The sequence below is a fragment of the Amblyomma mixtum genome, chromosome 1 (genome assembly GCF_055824585.1).
Source record: "Amblyomma mixtum isolate Tamu chromosome 1, ASM5582458v1, whole genome shotgun sequence".
Lineage (NCBI taxonomy): Eukaryota > Metazoa > Arthropoda > Arachnida > Ixodida > Ixodidae > Amblyomma > Amblyomma mixtum.
In genome coordinates, this window is record NC_143012.1 from 159,182,288 (window position 1) to 159,195,619 (window position 13,332).

Here is a 13,332-nt window from a genome sequence, read left to right on the forward strand (position 1 = left end):
GCATCTCGACCCAACGGTCAAAGAAACTAAACAACCTGGCAGCATATTGCGAGGCCGTTTCGCCATCCTGGGGCTTGCTCTGGCGAAACTTTTCCCGGTACCCTTCCGCGGTGAACCTAAACCTCTGAAGCAAAGCAAGCTTCGCTTTGTCATAGTCCACTGAATCCTCAGGCGAGAGCCGACCGAAGACCCTAAGTGCTTCGCCACCAAGGCACAAGCTCAACGCCGTTGCCCACTTTTCTTTTGGCCAGCCCTGCCCCGTGGCCACATGCTCAAACCTCTTTAAGTAGGCATCGAGGTCATCCCGCGCTTCATTGAACTGTGGTATGAGGCTATGCGGGTTAATGGAGCTGGCCGGTGAGACGCTACGCTCTCCACGGTCACTAGGAGCATTTGCGCCACCCTCCATGAGCCTTATTTGTAGCTGCAAGTTCCGCGCCTCTAACTACAATTTATGTTTCTCCGCCTCTAAATTCCGTGCCTCTAACTGCAATTTCTGCTTCGCAGCTTCACGCTCCGTCTCTAAATTCCGTGCCTCTAACTCCAATTTCTGCTTCGCAGCTTCACGCTCAGCGGCTCTCTCTTCCCGTGCCTTACGAAGCTCGTCCTCCACCCACGCTCGTAACTCCGCGCCGCACAAGCCCATGCGCTCGCCTAAAGCAACCAAATCTGACGCGCTCATGCTGTGCCTAAATTAACACACCAGGCAAAGAAATAAAAACCGACCTCGTCCTGTCGTAGCGGACGCCAAATTTGTGAGGATCTGTGGGAGATTGCAGGTTGTATTTTACACGACCACAAAAGTACAAACAATAAACGAGGCGGCTTTTATAGGAAAGGAAACCAATTTCAGTATGGGCGTGAGCAAAGGAAAGGAACAAGAGAGCAACGCAACAACACACGGGAAAAACACACGGGGGAACAGAACAAAGTGCTTACGAAAAATACAGGAAGAAGAAAGTCAAAAAGGAAAAGTCACACTACTTGTCTCTCATTCGAGCAACGAGCGGGGAAGACTGGCTGGGTGTCGGGCAGTCAGGGAGTCTCTGGGCGTTCCTGTGTCGATGCAACGCTACCGCAGCGTCAGCGTCTGTGGGCTCCCAGCACGGTTCCCATGTCTGGTATCCCGGAAAGGCCACGTAGGCACCAAAGGCGGCCTGTTTGGAGCAGCTGACGGATGAACGGAGACGTGTGGCGCCTGGGCCTGGTGGTTGAGGCTCTCGACGATGGATGTCCAGGTCTGGTGGCCCGGACGTCTGCGGCTAAGGCCCAAGCCCGGAACTCGGGGAGCCAGCAGAACTCGTCCACGTCCGTCGTCCACCGCGCTCTTCTCTCCTCTGCTACGTAATCCTCTTCTACCTGTCCCAGCGTTCCCCTCCGCACGCGCTCCTCGTGCTTTTTCTTCTCCTCACAAACGACGCTCGGTGGCGCTATCTCCTTACAGACGTCAGCCCGACCTTTGTAATTCTCTGCTACCAGAGTATCTGGGATTTTTTTTTTACTAGTGCGGCTAGGATGTTTCAAAGTGGGTGTCCAGTCCCAGTTTTTGCAATATCATCGCTCTAAACATTAGCGGCAACCGCTACGGCAATGTCATCGCAGCTCGTGCTACTTATGAGCAGCTGCCAGACACTTCAGTGGTTGTGTGGACACATCAAGAAAGCAGAGATGGTGGAGAAATAGATGCACTAGTGTTTTTATGCAAGCTATTACTGCTCCACTTGTGCTTACTTAGCAAACTAGGACCTTTCTGCAAGCTCAGTTTTTCGGTGGTGAGCTGTGAACGCGTTTAGTCGGATCTAAGGATGTTGGGTTGGTATTCTTGCTTAGACACTCGCCCTCCCAAAATGAACATAAAAGCTAAGGTTTGACAGTTTTAAAATTTTAATTGTTAGATCTATGGGGAACGCCTAAAATTTACTAAAATTATAGAATGAAAGCGTAACATGAGCAGCTCTATGCAAAATAAAATGCAGTAATGCAGTTCACCTTAAATTCTACAGCGCCGTGCACACAGATTTTTGTCCGACGTCCACACCAGTGGAAGACGCACAAAAATTAAGCAAACCAAAGACATCTGTCAGTCTCAATACAATTAGTACGAACACCTCTTCGGTGCGCAAGAGCTGCTGTTCTTGGCTAAGATGTTCGGACGATCACCTATCTCCGTTTTTTTTCTAGCCTGGCGGGAATGACTAAATATAATGCATAAAGAAAAAAATGATGTGTCAGGCTGCTTTCGCTGAACGTCCGCACAGCTTCTTTCAGTGCTTTAAAGGTGTCAATCAGGCTGTACGATTCGGTGGACTGTTTGAGTTCTGAAAAACTCTGGCGGATTTGCACACTCCTAATAAAATTTAGGATGGGAATTGTCAAAAGTGTTAGTGTTACAGTACTGATTGACGAGGACATGACACAAGTACAGCACACAGCAGTATCTTCTTCAGCCACAATTTAATTATTATGCAGTTTCTGCTAACACTGGTCCCCTTTCATTTACACCTAACAATTTTCACTGTTCCGATGTTTTTTTTTAACAGTGGAGCTGGAAAGGCCTGTTATCCATGCCCAACTACTTTGCTGAAGGTGTCCCAGACACCAAATTAAATCGCTAATGCAGAAGGCTGGAAGTCATCTGATGCATCGATTTGAAGTATATAGCACGCAGTGAGTGGAAAGAGACAAATCGTGTCTGTGACATGCAACATTATATAGAGTGGCTCAGATATCAAAAGGTCTCCTTCACAGCAAGTACAGCTTATGCATCTGTAGTCTGTGCTTGTACTCTTCATGCTATAATCACATCACACATTTATCCATTCCTTACTCAAATACTGAGAAGCAAACCTATCTGCACCGTAGCCATGGTTGTTTGAACTATGAAAGAAAACAATCTATCTATTTAATGCAAGAATGGTAAGATAAAGCCGATGAAAGCCCAGGACTTCGAACGTTCAAGACAGGTATCACTTCGCACCAGTTTTTTTTCACAGTGTACTTTCCTGATGGCATTGTTCGTGCCTCATGTAAGTGCTGTGGGGGGCGAGAGATGATTTAGAGACCATGTGCCCAATGAAGCAGCAAAATTATGAAGCACGATTTGAAAGACAGTCTGGTGATGGAGCCAGCATTAACGCCGTGTAAAAGTGGCCCCTTCGCCTTTTGCAGTCGTGATTATTTTTCCTGTATTAATGTGCATTATGAAGCTACGGCATTCAAGGGATTGAAAAACTTTATTGATGATATCCACATGGCACAAGTCATGTAACAGTTCCTTCAGGAAATAGCAGGTTGGACAATCGTAGTTGACACTGGCTTTCTTACAGGTAGTTCAGAAACTATCAAATCATCACTGACGATTCTGCAGGATACTGTAGTGTGCCTACACATTGGCAAATACTGCATAAATTTCCCTTAATGTACATATTGTAAATTGGGGCCACATTGCACGTCAGAGTGAAATCTGTACAGCATACAGTGAAACGCTATCAGAATGAAGGCCTGTTTATCAGTGAAACATTTCTTGAAAGCTCATGTCTACCATGCATTTTATCTGGTAACCTATGGTTTGCTTTAATTACTGTAGAGTGACTAGTGCTGTCAAGCCTCATACGCCTTCGTGAAAGTCCATATGACGTTACTGACACCCATATTTCATATCTCATTCAGATATTTGGCTTATTGCTTTCAAACCAGTTGCTGTTATAACTCTGTAGCTCTGCAAGGATTCACAAGAACAATGTTTTATGCGAAGCATACTACTTTAGCTACCACTTCAGCCCTTCACCAAATCACGTGATACATGACGTCACACCACGTGACACGATGACGTCACGACAGTAGAGAAACGGGGGCCCACCTCGCGCCGTCGCTGTGGTTGTGCGCCTCCAAATCACGTGATACATGGCGTCACACCACGTGACACGATGACGTCACGACAGTGGAGAAACGGGGGCCCACCTCGCGCCGTCGCTGTGGTTGTGCGCCTCCAAATCACGTGATACATAACGTCACACCACGTGACACGATGACGTCACGACAGTGGAGAAACGGGGGCCCACCTCGCGCCGTCGCTGTGGTTGTGCGCCTCCAAATCACGTGATACATGACGTCACACCACGTGACACGATGAAGTCACGGCAGTGGAGAAACGGGGGCCCACCTCGCGCCGTCGCTGTGGTTGTGCGCCTCCAAATTACGCGACACGATGATGCTTCGCATTCTCCAGGCTTAACCAAGTTAAGCCTCAGCATTTTTTTGTGTACATGCTTTGTAATTCATTCGCTTGAATTTTCACTCTGCGTGGATGTTCACCTCTGTTGTATGGATACTGCTTGCGGAGATGGGTATGTATTCTCTACACAGGGCATTCATAAGGGCGATAATGTTTTGCAAATGAAAGTGTGATTGCTGTGAAGTAGCGGTTGGAATGGTTGAGATAGTCGACTGCCTTAAGACAGCATGTTCATTTTTCAATATTGTATGCTATTTCGGATTTATCATGGACGCTGGGGTGATTTATTCTCTACTCGGCTCTTTGACGCAAATGACATTAATGACACTGAGTGGCACTATTCCCCCCTGCTGAAAACTAGGAGAGGGCGATGATGTGTTTGGCACGGCCGTTAAGTGAAAAGTGGTGCGTCCGTTCTCTGTTGTTCATTATAAAAATATTCCATGCATAGTGTCTAGGTGAGTGCGCTTACTCATTAAGGCCAACAAAATTCCTTCTCAATGCAAGCTCATTATAATGATGCTGCAGTTGAGGCAGAAGAACACGGCTGGAAATATTCCATGCATAGTGACCATGTGAGTGTGCTTACTCATTAAGACAAACAAAATTCCTTCTCAATGCAAGCTCATTATAATGATGCTGCAGTTGAGGCAGAAGAACACGGCTGGAAGTATTCCATGCATAATGTCTATGTGAGTGTGCTTACTCATTAAGACCAACAAAATTCCTTCTCAATGCAAGCTCATTATAATGATGCTGCAGTTGAGGCAGAAGAACACGGCTGGAAAAATTAAACATTCAAGAATAATATTGGTGTGTACGTCCACCCGAAGTGAAGGCATAAGGCATGAAGCGCAGTTCTAGTGGCAGTGCAAATAGTGTACAGGTACATAGCAGCTGACAGCTATGCAATAACAGTTTGTGTGTGTGTGGCTAAGTTTAGCATTTGATGTAAGTTCCACTGAAGAGCAAGCCATTACACATCCTTGTGAGTTATGCCACACGGCTCCTATATCTTCTTTTTCCCCCATCATATCATTCTGCACAACGCGAACATTGCCGCACTTAGTGTTTATGCCTACTAAACCTTAGGGGGAAGTAAATTGAAAATGTGAGACTTGTGAAAGAAGATATGTCATGAGAAGTACGTCAAATGCAGGTGCATCATTATGTACAATGTGTCCCTATCACGGGTACACTGAAAGATCAGTGTCTTGTTACGAGAGCGTGCACATCTACTGAAAGGAATTCCCGACAGCCTTCTCAGCTAATCGCTGCTGAGCCTGTGTGGCTTATTATTGTATGTGAATAATGCATGTGGACGCACATCAAATCTAGAACGATCTACTGCATTCCAACGGAACGTCCTTGTGAGCCAGAAACACATATTTCCGAGCACGCGTCTCTGCTTACCCGCCGCATTATGTGCGGTCTTGGCTCCTAGGCGTGCGCACTTTGGGGACCTTCTTCGTGTCGGCAGGTCGTCGCTCTCTTGCAGTCTACGCAATTCGAGGTTCATGCTTCAAGTCAATAAATTTAGTTTTCTGCGAGCGGCGCCGAATAGGCGAACGATCACGCAACTGCATGACCCTAGTCGCAATAATGCGCGCGGTGCAGTATTGAGCCCGGCTCCACTGGCCCGTTGAGAAAAGATGCGGCGAAGGAAGCGGACAGTCGATTATAGACTGCTCCCCTATACGCATTTAATGATAGCTTCTACTTACTAGCACAGACTTGAAGTGCGCTAGCTCTGATCCTAGTTGTTGCAGTTGTTTATGCGTGCCAACGTTGCGAGAGCAAGCACAACAGCTGCACAAGAGTTTCGCACCTTAGTAACCTTAGGAGGAGAAATTAGATCCTGGGAAAGACGAAATAGTGCTAGCAGAACTGGCGAAAACAGTACTGTCGGTGGGACGTTTTCAAGATCCGCGGGGAATTGGAATACGTGCAATCCTCCGGCGCCTATCACTAGAGCACGAACATTTATGAAACGCTGTGCCACTGCGTTCACGCGGTCTGCGAAACGGAGCAAATTTCGTTTCCCGTTCGCATTTCTCGTTTTTTTTTTGCTCTATGAGAGTTATGCTATGGTTTTCATTAGGCTGGCGAGGGGCGTATGCTATTGGACATCCACTTTTCGTTTCTTGCCAGCTCATCCAGGTACCAGACCGATTGGTTTATTCGCGAATCGCATTACAGAGTCAATGAATGGAGAAAAGGCGAGAGAACAAATCCGGAAAGTAATGGACCTCTCTACGTATGCACGCTTGTATTCACGCTACGTATTATTGACACGAAAATTGTTTCGTCTTTGTGGTTCTCTATTAAGAAGAAATCCAGAAAACCAAGCAACATAAAGAATAGCAATGACGCGCGAGAAAAGCATCAGTATTTAGAAGAGTACATTTTACTCCGGCACGGCCTTGATACAAAAGGTTCCTTACATGCTCAAAACGACCATGCAGTGCTCTTGAAATCCCGATAAAAGGTTCTAATACCACAGTAAGCGGCACCGGTCTCTGGACGGCGCTGTGAGCGTTGAGGAAAGCCTGAGAGAATGGTTGTCCCACTTCCACAGAACAACACTTTTCATGATTGAGAATTTTTTTGGAGCAAGGGCGTCTGGAGCCAATGAGCGCCACGGCACAAGGTGTTTTCGTTCATTCATTCATTCATTCATTCATTCAAAGCTTGTACCTAATTGTAACACCAGGCGGTACCCGGCGGCAATGGGAATCAAAACCCACTCTTCCTGGATACGAAGCGTATGCTCAAACTACTAGTTCACCGTTGCGGTACAACACTCAATTCCACCTTCGGGTATGAGTGAAAGGCAATAACGTCCAACTACGAGCGCAGTCCAGCTGGCTATGGTGAGACGCGACCAGCCGAGGCGACTATTTCGGTAAACGTCCGTGAGCACAATACAGAGTTCTTTTGTTTGCTTTTTTTTTAATGCGAGTGCTGTGACATTATGGAAACGTGGCGACGCCATTTGTAGGGAAAACCAGCTTCGTTCTTGGGTTACATTCGATTACAACTCAGGAGTGAGACGTTTAGCGGCAGGCCATGATAATATTAGCAGTTGAATGATTGAACACGAGTTTAATTTTCTTCTAATGTTGCTGCAGGCTCTAACGACCTATCCAACGCATCGTTATCATCAAGTGCTTGTCCACATTCGCCGAAAGTGTCCAGTCACTTTCGTTGACATAACACTTGATCAGCGTAATGATTTTACCCACCCCTTATGCAGCAACCCTTAGGGAGTTTTTAAGGTAATTCAATGAAAAGTAAGTGAAATTAAATGTTTTAGGCACTATATCTCCGCAAATGCCATTACGCCATAAATCTTCGTCATCACAGATATCCCAGTCTTAAAGAATACTAAGGAGACTCTGCCGTTTGCCTGTTTTCAGTAGATATCGCTAAATTACGATATCGGACGCTGACTTATATTTTTGGCCGCAAGCTGTGAATAGTTCTCAGTCAAAATGGCTCTCGGCGGGTTACCCTTATCTACGAGTCGGTGGTATAAATTTTACTTGGCTATGGGGCCTTTAAATCGTTAAACACTAACTTCCTCAGTACAGGGTCGCGTTCGAATTCATTTTATCCTAGTGATGCGCGGCGGATGACCCCTGGTGCATAGTCTAAAAATATGTTAACCTCCACACCTAGTCGAGAAACCACATGAATTGTTACACCAATATGGAAGCGGCCTTTCGAAAACAAAAAATAACTCCAGCTACAAAAGATGGAGCCCAACTGAAATATGAATTTAAGAAAAAGCTACGCCTAAGGACGCGGCAGTCTAAAATTCCTGTGGTTTTAATGCTGCAGTGGGAGGACACGAATTTTTGAATTTCGCTCTTCATTTTACTATGTAGACTTTAGTATTTGGCAATATTTCTCTACTGCTTAGACAATCGTAAATCATCAAAAAACTTTTTTTTTCTTGAAGTAATCTTTCTCCCATTATATCTGCCAGTTTCTTTAGATAATTCTACTGGTGCGAAAATTGGTGACGAAATTCAAATTGGCAACAACCTTTCTCCGACGTCTTAAATGTCTGAAAGGCGAATAAATAAAGCCCATTTATTTGCATCTCAAAAGACTGAGCGCTTGTTGCGGAAATAAATCTTCCGGTACTGCATTACCCGCAAAATGCTTCGGATGCCTTTCTGACTGTCCAATATTACAGGTAATTCTAGGAGATCATCGAACCTGACGTTCCGATGGTGCCCATACGGTGAGACAGGCTCCCACGTGTAGGGGCACATTCCTAAGGTTCGCAATACTGCTCTCACCTGATAGACGTGACCCCGAGGCCCGCGGTGTATTCTGTGCCGTTAGTCAAATAAGCAACTGTCTTTGGAATGCGTTGCTGAGGCGCGGCCACTACGACGCTGCAGTTTGGGAGAGGGAATCCTGTTTTCATATCCCAGAGGTCCTTGCCGCTCTGCCCGACAATGTATTCAGCGTAAAGTTTGGCGTCAGCGTAGTTAGCTGCCCGTGAACCTGTCAAAAAGAGGACCGCAATGCGCATTCAGGTACCATCAATGCTCGGCCTGTTTACTGGGCGCGCCACCTTGCGCGCCTACATTTCGCGAAGCGCCATATGCGGAATATGTACAGCCCGCCCCTCCCCCCCCCCCCCCCACACACACACAATGTAGACATTCTGAGAATTTGCCCCTTCCAGATAGACCTCTCAGGTATAGAATCCAAAATGTGCGATTAGTATTGTCCTGGCGTGCAATCCGCATTTTAAAATTCAAGCTGCTTTGAAAAATATTTTGCACGAGTTCGCCGCGAACATTCGGCGAACGGTTGTTAATACGAGCCATTTAATAATAAAGATATCAGATCAAGTTGCGCATCGGGCGACCGCTCGTCGTGTGGCTTTTCGAGCCCCAGCAAGCACCCCGTACGAGCGTCGCCGCCGCGGTGGCTTAGTGTTTGTGGAGTTTGGCTGCTGACCCGAAATACGCGTGTTCGAACCCGGCCCCGGCGGTCGAATTCCTATGGAGGCGAAATTCTATAGCCCCTATACTGTGCGATGTTAGTGGACGTTAAAGAGCCACAGGTGGTCGAAATTTCCGAAGCCCTTTCACTCCGGCGTCCCTTAGAGCCTGAGTCGCTTTGGGAAGTTAAACCACCATAAACCGTACGCGCGTGGCATCACCGAAGCGCTTTCTCGCGTGTTTTCGACAAACGACTTGAACAAGGCCGACATGCCGTCAAAGAAGCTGCGGAAAGAGTTAATGAACGTTAATAACCGATTAGTAGAGCAACACTTTCCGGGAGGTATCTACTAGATACCATGCCCGAACTGTAATGATGCTTACAATGCTGAGGGAGGTAAATTCTCACGGCGCATAAAGGATTATCAATGTAATGTGAAAAACGACAAGCAAGACATGAATGCGCTCTCGGGCAACGCACGGACACTGGCTACCAGACTAACTGGAGTAAGGGCTCTGTTTTGTATAAAAAAAAGCTGATGACGCGGCTTCTGCTCGAATTTCTGTTAAAACAGACCGCGCATGAAATTTTAAACACGAATAAAGGCGCATGCCAAGCATCTACGCCACTCCATAACGTCAAAATATGGACATTTGGAATAGGGTGAGCCTGTCGCTTAGGGTCATAGGAGAATTGCGAGAGGCCAGTGCGCAGGCGCAGGACAATAACCGGAGGAGCGTTATTGTCCCACGGCTACGCACTGGCGATCCGCTACGCCACTATGCTCCTAATCGATAGGGTCACCCTGTTCTGAAGATTTCTAATGCTAACAGATAAATACGCCACCGCACATGTCGTGCTGGAAAGAAACTCCGACGTGCTTCGAAGCGTTTTTCCTCTTTTAGAATATAGTCGGTGAGTGCTTCTTCATATCATCAGATCACCATGTCTCACTAGATGGATTTTCCTCGAACTGGCGACAACAATACTTCAGCTTCCATTTCGATGTTAATAAGACAACAGGGCAGCCGTTCATCGTCGGGAGGCCTTGTGCTCCTTACCAGAAATACAAGAATTTCGTCAGTCGGTCATACCTTCTGGGTCGGTAATACCATCTTTTAGCCGCGTTTCTTTAGTATTGAGGTGTAGTTTGTCAATGACGGCTAATGCTAATTGAGGCAATGGAAAGACCGAGATGGCCAAACCGCTGATCTTCTTCGTTCAGGAACTGTCACTGGTTTAGGAACCAGCAACTGAGGAGGAAGGATCTCCTGGCATTTAACAAGTTCTCTTCAGCGGCAGCGCAGACACAAGCAGAGGGCGACCAGAGTTCTCCGCTTCGTGGCATATAATAGGCGGTTGGACTGCTATGATGGAAGCAATAACTTCATGCACGTAAGAAGGGGAAGGGGGGGGGGGGGGGGGCGGTTTCTTTGCGATTGACTGACCCTTGCACAGGGCTTGGCTGCATTAGAGAGATCCGGACGGCCACCAACCGTTTAGGTTGGTGAAAACGCTCCTTTGGTTGTCTCAGAGGTTACTGTTCTGGTATGATATTGCTGCCATGTACAGATTCTTGTCGGAAAATTGCAATTGAATTCTTACACAGGCCCTGAACAGGACTGACAGTATGCGGAGGAAATAAAGAAATAATGTACATGCACTTCGGCGAGCCAGTGTATACCATAGCCACCAGGGCAGTTTTCTGTTCGGATACTCGGCGGCGTCCACCCACTGTGGTCGGCACGAAGGGAAGACTGCTGAAAGCGGGCTGTCAACGCTTCAGGCGTTCTTCTTGACAGCCTAAATATGTGTCTAAATTCGTGGTCCACGTACGTGTTTATTACGAATTTTGAGTATCGTGGAATTTGGTTCGCATTCTGTCACGTCACGGCCGAACAGAAAAACGCATTCGTCTGTCGTCGTTCTCTTCGCTGCGCTCGTGGTCGAGCTCCTTGGCGATTGCGAAAGAGATTCTACCGGAAAAACTCGAAGGCTTGTGTGTCTTCTGCGGCAAGACATATCGACCGAGTTTCGTCTAAAGCGTCGATCAGATCCGTGTTCCCTGCCCGTCTTTACAAGACGAATGACGAACAAGAACAGCCAACATTGATTGCGAAAAACCTTCAGACGAAATCTTGTTTTCAATCTTTCATTTCACTCTTGATCACAGGGTGATTAATTTATATAACAATTTATTTCTGGCGCTGCAAATGAGCAGCATTTTGCAAGTAGCTGGCAAATGACAGGGTGCCATCGATTATTTCTCTATATTTAAAACGCCACCCGGGATTCCGCGACCAGGCTGGAGCTGCCCGGACACGCCATTCAGACTGGGGACAGTCCCGAGGTGGCGGAGGAGCTTCCTGAGAGTGGCAAATCGAATGCACCAAAATATGCAGACAGGACAGGACACTGCCCGTAATACACTTTTCGCTAGTGAAAGCTCCTCGTCGCTCAAGAACGTAGAAAAATAATTTTTAACAGAATATGTGCTCGCGATAAACAGCACCAGACCACACAGCCCCTCCCTCGGCCCTCCCTAAAAAACCTAAATAAAGCTTTTGAAATACTTTGGTTGCTTAAATTCGCTCAGTGTCTGGACTAATGGATCCGACACGTCGCTGTTCCCCTTGTTTTATCAAACCTGATGTGTTGTGAAGCGGCGATACATGGTAGAAAGCAGCATTTAGGCCAGTTCTCGGATACATTGTTTCCATAAGCTCTCAGATGTTCCTTCTGCGTCGTTAAGCGGAGCCCTTGTAAAGAATTCGACTCTTGCATCACTGCGTCTCCCGCTTGTTGCAGGTTCTGAATTATTTGTATGAAATATACTTACCGGTAATGAGCACAAAAACCATGGATATTCCTATCCACCATGCCTGAATCATTATTGTACCGATTCACTTTCCGGAAAGAGCCGCTCTGAAATTGGCAGAATGCAGAAAAAAAAACTGTGCAGCACATTTGTAGATCCCACCATGTTTTATTTCTCTTCACGTATGTTTGTGAGGCAAAAGTACATTAATGCCGCCGCGGTGGCTCAGTGGTTATGGTGCTCGCCTGCTGACCCGAAAGACGCGGGTTCGATCCCGGCCGCGGCGGTTGAATTTCTTTGGAGGAGAAATTCTAGAGGCCCGTGTACTGTGCGATGTCAGCGCACGTTAAAGAACCCCAGGTGGTCGAAGTTTCCGGAGCCTTCCACTACGGCGTCTCTCATAGCCTGAGAGCTTTGGGACGTTAAACCCCATAAAACCAAACCAAAAGTAGATTACGTTTTGAAAATAGCAAAATGAGGCAACGCGGCGATCTATGGAATGCGATTTAATTTTTTTTTTGTAAAGAGTGCTTCGCGTATAACTCTATTTCCAGATGCAGCAACAATGATTCAGTTCCGATTCAAAACCCGCTTTCGGCGAGTCCAATAAACTCTTTGCCTGCTGGTTATTCCTCGGCGCGTTATTCTTCTTCGCCGCAGCTGTGGTGCGAACTAGTGGAGTGGTCCTGTCCAAGAACCCACTGCAGACCGCACACTATCTTATTTATATTGCCAATGACATTGCCCTCTTTCTTGTCCCTTAACGAATACATCTGGTTTTGTGTACGCCTAGTTTCCTCTTCATGGGGTTTAGGCTGCCTCCGTTCTTCAAAGCGCGCTCTATTCTATCCATATTAAATTTGCTCAGGTCGGCTACTTCGCCCTTATTACTTCGATAACCATGCCAGTTCCATTCTAGGTCAGACACCTTCATTCTCACATACAGCTTGATACACCAGTGTCTGATCCAGGCTTAACGACAAGCACAGGACCTCTTGCGCAATGCATAGAAGACGGTGCTCAAATTACCACAGAACATGCAACTGAGAAGCTTATGGACCTGAGGATAAGCCCATCGAGAGTTCTGGGAGGCACGGTTGGGCTCGTAAATACACAGGCTGATCCGAATAACTTGCTGAGCGCTCTTAAAGGGAATAAACTGCAATGCGCAGGCGCGGTGGATGCCAAGAGTTAAAGCCATTCCAGACGACCAACGCAGACAGCTCAAGGTAGCCCCAATTGCCCAAAACATGGATCAGAATCTTCATCACGGAAAAGACCGGCACGAACAGAATCAATAAGAACACCATAT